Genomic DNA, 8,251 nt, shown 5'->3' with positions numbered 1-8,251 from the left:
ATGATTAACTCACCACCACCTTTCATAAGATTTATTAATGGCGAAACCAGCTTTTCCTGTAAATCCTGTAAAACCTGCAAATCGTGAAATTGGGTTGGGTTGAATCCAAACAGTTTGTTATTTTGCGAAATCCTAGGAAACGAAACAATTGCAAGCTGACACCTTTTTAATAATGGTTTAAATTTAATTAATGCTTTCAATCTGCTCACACGTATGAGTTGTCAAAAATCATTGTTTTGAACAGGTAAATCTCAAGTAAATGTCAATTACACGAATTTACAAAAGTATTAAATGTAAAAATCAGTACAAAATCAGTACAAACTCAAAAACTCAGTAGATTTTGCGTACTAATTTCGGGCTCTTAAAAATCAGTAAAAGAGAAAACAATCAGCACATGTACTGATTAAATCAGCGCATCTGGCCACCCTTATACTAGGTTCACATATAAGTAGATCATCCTCATTTTCGAGCTTAACACCCTAATCTGTAATTATAACAAGAGATTAGCCATATAAAATTCGTCTCTTGTTAATCTGTAATTATAAAATAATCTCAGATTAAACCGATAACTTTTCGGTGTCCATCCTAGTTTTATCGATTGTTTTTGCAAAAAAGAGGAGAAATGCCAAATGTAAAAGTAAACAAAAATGTACACTAGCAAGGAAAAGAGGTTTGTAAAGGTATTTTTAATAAAATGTTAAGTTAAAATATATTTATGTTGCTTATTATAGCATAAAAACGTGATCACGGTGGCACAGAGAAGAAACATAACTTTTCCTTGAGATGTGAGAATAACAAGCACAACAAATTTGACGGCTGATAATCTGGGATTTGCCTGTGTAAACGGGGTGATTAAAAAACGAGCTTTGATTGCGATAATATTGATATGTGAACATAGTTTAACTGGTTAATCAAAGAAATGCAAAAAGTTCACATTTTGTGTGCGTGGCATGCATAAACAAAGAACGTTTGTAGGTATTGAGCTAAAATTGTTTTGAAGATGTACTTATAAAGGGTACAATGTTTTGTTTTAGAGACTTGTATTAATCTAGGAATTGCACGTATTGAGGGTGCGTACGCACTGTATATATTTCTCATCGGATAAACATAAATTAAGTTACGGACAATTATAAGGCTCATACTACGAAAAACGCGATTTTTACCTTAAGTACAGATTGTGAGGGGGTATTCAAAATTTTAAGTATGCATATTTTTTGTGCATCATTAGATCTATAACTTTATCAGTCACACAGTATTATTATCCCGACGAAATCCTTGACGGTAGTACCTGGTGGGGAACGGTACATGACGGTAGGAGGTTTAGTTTGGGTTAAAGTCTCACACTGACGGGGTTAGGCTTTCGATGCTTCCTCCTCGTAAAAAAAAAACTTGTGCAGTAAAAAGTTAATTAATTAAATCGACGAATAGTTTTTTATAATTTATGTGTTTGTGTACAACATATCTCAATTGGTTACAATAATTTTAAGCTATAATATTTTTTTTTTTCCATTTGTAAAAATATACGAAACTTAGTTTTCCTCGATAATTTTACAGAAGAGGCTGATGAACTGGGTGATAAACTTGACTTAAGAAGCATATTAAAAGACTGTCAAATAATTTTTAATCACCCTAATCGAAGAACTTTTGAAACGATTACCTAGTCAATAAAATACTTTTAAAAAAGCTTTGATTTTGTCACCAGAAAAGTGTGTGAATCACAAGAGGGTGAGTTTCAGGGCCCTGCCAATTCACTATTTGACTTTGAAGGAAAGAAAATCAGCGGAAACCGAATATTTAAATCTTTTAACTTTACCATGGAATAACTTTTCTCTCCATCCGACTCTGAAGAATTTTGGATAATTGCTTACGGAGTGAAAACCGCAACAGGCAATAAAATGTTTGGAAATATAAGTAAATTCATATTATTATCCTTGCCGCACTCACATGCTTTGTTGAGCGCGTTTTTTCCGTAATGAATTGAACAAAAACTAAGATTCGAAATAGGATGAGGTTGGAAAGTCATAATTCAATAGTTCGAATAAAGTGTTATATGAAGGCTAATAGTTTCTGCTGCAAAATGTTTCCAATATCAAACAGTATGTTATCAAGGTTGAATAGCTTAATATATGACTACAACATAAATGTATGTAAATGATTCAGACCATGATAAAAAAAAATAACAAGGTAAACCCATTGACTGACGTTTGCCAGCAATATAATTTAAAAATTCAAAACTCAAACTCACACACAAGTTCTCATTTTCAATCACAAACAACAACAATTATGAACAATTTCATTTTTTTTAACTTTATATGATTTTAAAATGTTTGCAAGCGTCAGAAAAAAAATCATGGCCGACGAATTGAGAGAATGAATTTACTTTGTAATGTTTTTATCATGATTCAGACACTATAGGCGATATTGAAGAAATTGTGGAAATAGCTGATCTCGCCTTATTATAGGTTTTTATTTAATTTTTAGCGCCGAGCTCTTAAAAGCGGATTGTGCGATTAATCAATTAATATGAGTTCTAATGAATTTAATAATTGCGCAGTCCTATTGCAAAATGTGTTGAAACAAATATTTTTAAAAAGTATGCGTATTTTGAAACAAAATTGTTTGTACATCACTACCATATAAGTGATTTTTGTTATTTATTATTATCATATTAAGGTATTATATTCGTTTTTGGTTTTAAAAACTATATTATAACAAGATCTCATTTTTAAAATAAAAGATTTGTTAAATCGATTTTATGAATTGTATTTAAAAAAAATTGCGATTTTTGGCGATTTTTTTCAGAAATTGCGCTTTTTTTTAAACAACCTGGACACCTTGGTAATTTTACACACCCTGCGAAAATAATTAAACTCTGTCTGTTTTCTTTTAATACAAAATTTGTCACGTAGAGCAAATTTGCGCATAAAATATTAAAAATGTATTAAATACGTGCATTTAATCTTTATTATTAGTAGAAAATACATATGTACTTGTTATTTTTTTTATATATTTTTATTTAACCATTTTTACGTTAATAACAAACGTCTCGGATTTTCTGAGTCATCTCGCGGTTTTCGGTAACGAGTGTTCTATGGACGCTCATGAGTCATAATCCAGAAAGCCTTTCTTCTCCTGTTGTGCTTCTGAGCCAGGTTTTTACTCTACGAAGAGCACTAAGCGACCGCTACACAGTCAAAATGGAAATATACCTATTTATCGCTTCAAGATCCTTCAAATCTTCTTCGGACAAGTTCTTTTTCTGTTTCTTCCATAAATTGTACCAAAGAATAAGTTCACTGCCCATAACTTATGACAAAATTATGATATATTCTGTTGAAAATGCTTCGCGTTCTTTTGTACCTTTTCTCTGGAACATTTAAGTTGTATCCAGAATTAGAGCGGACGACGGTAAACCGGTTGGCGTTAAGTGAACAGTTGCCGCAGTGAAATCCGTCAGAGTAAACACAATTGCGGCGCACGACAGCTTCCGTCAGTTGTCCTTTTGATTTCAAAATTTTCATTAAAATTCATTTTTTTTTTCGGTACGTGCGTTTACATATTGTTACTCCCAAAATATGGTTTCGAAATATAAGCCATATTTTAATACAAAATTAACAAAAAGATTTTAGCATGTAAAACATTGCGAGTATTAACAAACAAGAGCCGTACACTAAATTTTGTGAGTAACAGTATGTAGATTTTCTGGAAGAAAAAATTGATGAAAACATTGGCAAACTTGTGAAAATAATAAAAATTCAATCAACATTGTGCCGTCCCCGCTGGGTGGTAAAAATATAAATAAATTTAAATCAACCGAAAAACGTTGTTGGTAAAAACGCTGCCCCGCAATTATGGACCATTCCATATGCCTTTGAGTGTATTAATTTTGAAAGGGGTTAACCGTCGACCGCTTTACCGTCGCCTGGTGTAATTCTGGGTAGAGCTTTGCACCCATTTTAGTGCAATCTAGACAGTGAAAAAGCTGGAGTATTTTCATTGGAAAAGCGTAGCTGTAAAGATGCCGTTAGTGAATCCAGATACGGTTTTATTATAGACCAGTACTCATTTTCATTGACGGATGGGGGTTTACCTGCCAAACTTTCTGCATTCTTGCGATCATTCCAAAATATTTGCAATATGTTGACCAGCGGCGATGAGATCTAGTTATTGTCTTCATTTGCAAAATGTGTGCTGTAGGTTCCAGCAATGTTGAATATTTAGCAATTGTCATTAAAGCAAAGATGAAAATCCGCCTTGTTATAGCAGCACACAATTGCTACGCAGACTTTCTTGTGAAAAAGTTTCCCTGAATTTACAACTTTTCTAAATCTTCCACAACTTCGGGGAAATTTTCTAATAGCCTTATATATTTCCGACCATCTTGTTTCACACAAACGTGGTATATTAGGAGCATAATTCCTGCGTGTTGTTGATTTGCGAAAAAAAGGTTTATCACATCCTTCAGTTCATCACAGAATGGTAGGAGAAACTCAAATGGGGTTTTAATTCAATTCTGTACCAATTCAATGCTTAATGCTGTGCTTACTTCATCGTATCAATGTATCAAAACGCAGGCTTATGTGCAAAGTGACAGCATAGGTTCGAATTCGATTACGCATACAATTTTGTATTTTCTATTTCTTAATTTCTGAAAAATTCTCCTTCGTTATGTAGATGTAGGGGATGCAGCTGCCCCGCCCTAAACCCCACCACCACCAGCCCCTACCTGGCTACGCCTTTGGTAACAGTGGTATCATGAGTGCATTTTTCCCCCGATTTGAAACATTTTTCGTCGAGGCCACTCTTTTCTTTCATATTTATTCACCTCTCGACTATCACACTCGTAAAAATAACAAGAGTACGTAGTATATCCTCCTTGCCTTCGTATTAAAATTGATAAAACCTTTAAATCACTGACCACTTGCCATTTATGTATCCCATACCCAATGTTTCTATGTATTTGTTCCATAACAGTATAGGACTCCTTCATATCAGTGGCATATGCTAGCGGAATCTACGGAATCTCTGTTTTTTTGTGCAGCAACAATGCCTTTAAGCCTAAATATATGTATACTAGACTGCATCACCAAAAAAAGTTGCAAAATTTATTACATTTTAAGACGTCCACCGGAATATTTCGGAAAAATATTAAGATTTAAGCGAGCTAGACCGATTTGAAAATACCTCCAAAAATGGAGTTTTTTATGAATAAAAATAGCTTCTTAAAGAACTTTTTGAAAAAAGGCCCTCAGATGACAAAACAGATTAGGATTAATAAATCGGCATACAAATATTTAGAAATCTTTTCAACGGAATCGTAATAATGAGATTTTTGATGCGGTTTTTTACTTTTTTCAAAGATTGATTTATGAAAAACTTAAATAATTGGGCCAAAACTATTCTGATTTAGACTTATGGGATCTCGGTAGAAAGGTATTTGCCCACTATTTTTATTTGTGTGTGACAATTTCAGGGTAGAGCTAGGGCTGATTTTCTGTAGAGCGGGAAATAAAAGAATACAACTGTGTTAGAAAATGGTTTATTTCAGAAATTTATGGAACTCAACTTACCACGTCTGTCTTCTAAGGGGATCGCCAGATTACTAATAACCTCGGCTTACTTAAACGTCAGAGAGCCTGGAGTAGTAAGCGGAGCTTATTGACGAACGCGATAAGTTAGGGTTGCCATTTGGCGAAGGGACTGAACATTCCGCCCGCCATGCAGTATTACTGCGAAAAGCATAATTCACAATTTATGTACTAGATTCATAGGTAGTGGATTACAATTCAGAGGTTCATATATACTCACATATATTAAGCGCAATTCAAAGTACAATTCATCTTAATGAACTTATTTAGTACAATTTTCTAATTTAACTACATATATTACATTTAAAATGTGTTAAGGCTTGCCTAGTGAATTAAGCCTGAAATAACCCATCCTAGTAGCGTATTTTGTGCGACAAACTGTCCCGGAATGGAGGGCATCAGGCCAGGCTGTAATAGTTTGGCGTAGAGATCCGCGGCTAGTATCATCTCGATGGGTGCTGATTTATGGAAAGAGGGATCGGCGAGCGGCAAGTTGTTAAAGGCTTGCACGGTCTGTTGCGATAACGAACGCAGTGGGGTCGGCGTTGGGCTGATGGTCTCAATGTTAGCGCAGAGAGAACTCTTCATGACCACCAAGATTATTACGTAGCGTGAGAGATAGCATCCTCCACCAGCTCCACGCACTGGAGTACGGAGTCGCAGCCTTGCGACGGTAGCAGCGGAAATTGTGGTCGTCGGACTCGCGGGGTTGAGGACAGCCCGCACTGTGGTGAACCTATCCGCAGTACGTATACGTATTAACACCGTGGGTGACACCGCCAACATCTGCTGCCAGGGGAGTGCTGCTGATCGTCGCTCTATTATAGTTCGCACATTTCGTCGACGACGGGCACCTTGGCCACGCCTTCTTTTCGACTGGGGTAGCCGACGAGATGAGTCGAGTCTCATTCGGCCAAGGATGCGCCGCTGAGACGAATCGAGTCTGAGTCTGTCGCTTCCATTCCGTCAGGAGGGGTCTACTGTCGGGAACTCTCGATAGATCTTACGTTCAGACTGCCTCTGTAGCCTCTTTCAAGCAGAGGTGGCCGCTATAAAAGAGGCAGCCGAATGGCTACGCACCAACCTCTTGCCAACTAGGAGGGTAAATATCTACTCTGATAGCCAGGCGGCTATCAAAGCGCTGGGATCGCCTGAAGTCTCCCTCAAGAACCTCGGAATACTTTCAAATCAAGCTGATTTGGGTACCGGGACACAGTGACTTAACTGGAAATTGCAGGGCTGATGATGTGGCTATGCAGGGAACGCTCGAGCCATAACCTCGGATAGGGAGGGCGTAGGAGTTCCGTTGGCAACCTGTAGCCTGCTTCTGGACAGAAGGGCTCACAGTCGGCTCAGCGAGCGCTGGGTAAAAGCCCCGACACGCAAAGTTGCAAGGTCCTTCTGTCCGGTTTTCGACCGTGGGCGATCAAGGGAGCTTATGCAGCTAGCTAAGCGCCACCTTTCGATTCTCACAGGTGTACTGACCGGACATTGTCCTTTAGGAATCCACGCGGTGCGACTTAGCATCGTCACAGATCCCTACTGACACAGATGTTTGGAAGATGGGATGGAATCATCTCAGCACTTCCTTCTCAGTTGCCCGACATTCACAAGACTAAGATTTAAGCACCTCGGTGCTCATTTCTTCGACACTCCTAAAAAGCTCTCCGGAGTGTTGTTTGTTTCTGAGCACCCAGCGCTTCGCTTAGTTTTTAACACAGAATATCTTTGTTGCCGTTCAAAGAATACACAGGTTACACAATGGACAATCTCATTAATGCCTAAGTAAGTCCCCCTGGTTCGGGGTTTGCCACAATAACCTCACCTAGTATTAGTTTGATATACTAGGAAAAATTTTTTGGATGTATTATTTGTGGGAATCTAATCTTAGTAATAAACATCGAACATGCGGACCCTTGGGCTCGTCGTTGTAGTCAGTACTTTCCCATTCTTAGAAACAGATCTGGGAAACAAAGTCCCCTAGTTAGAGTCAAAATAAAGTCGACATTAAAGTTAGTTGCAGCTTTTTTGACAGGTATACCAGTGAAAATTATGTCAAAAAGCTGCAATTAAAATGAAAGTAAAATGAATGGGTTTCCCTCAACACTGAACTTAGATGATGTTATTTCTAATGATGACGATATGATTGCTGATATGTTTGCAAATTATTTTGAATCGAACTATTCTGTCGAGCCAAATGAAAAAACTTCTAGCTATCCTTTTCCACTCCCACAGTTTGACCACATCCGTATTCCTTCAATCTCCGCTGACAATGTTCTCCTAGTTGACAATGTGTTCCTAGTTTAAAAAATTCTTTTCTAAGTGGCCCGGATGGTATTCCCTCCTGTGTCCTAATAAGTTGTGCTGATTATCTATATAAGCAAGGAGTTTTCCCCTCTTTGTGGAAGCAGTCGTATATCTTGCCGCTTTATAAAAATGGAAGCAGGTCGAATATTTCGAATTATAGGGGAATCGCTAAGCTGTGTGCCATTCCTAAACTATTTGAAGAAATCTTATTCCATAACACCCGTTATCGATGTATCACAACACGGCTTTCGTAAAGGTAAATCAACTGTATCAAACCTTCTTGAATTCACTACAAATGTGAACAATGGTTTCAAAAGTAATTATCAAACTGACGTCATTTACACTGATTTCAGCAA

Source organism: Rhagoletis pomonella, unplaced genomic scaffold (genome assembly GCF_013731165.1).
Source record: "Rhagoletis pomonella isolate Grant_MI unplaced genomic scaffold, Rhpom_1.0 Rhpom_scaffold_00007, whole genome shotgun sequence".
NCBI classification, from domain to species: Eukaryota; Metazoa; Arthropoda; class Insecta; order Diptera; family Tephritidae; genus Rhagoletis; species Rhagoletis pomonella.
This window is presented reverse-complemented; position numbering follows the sequence as displayed.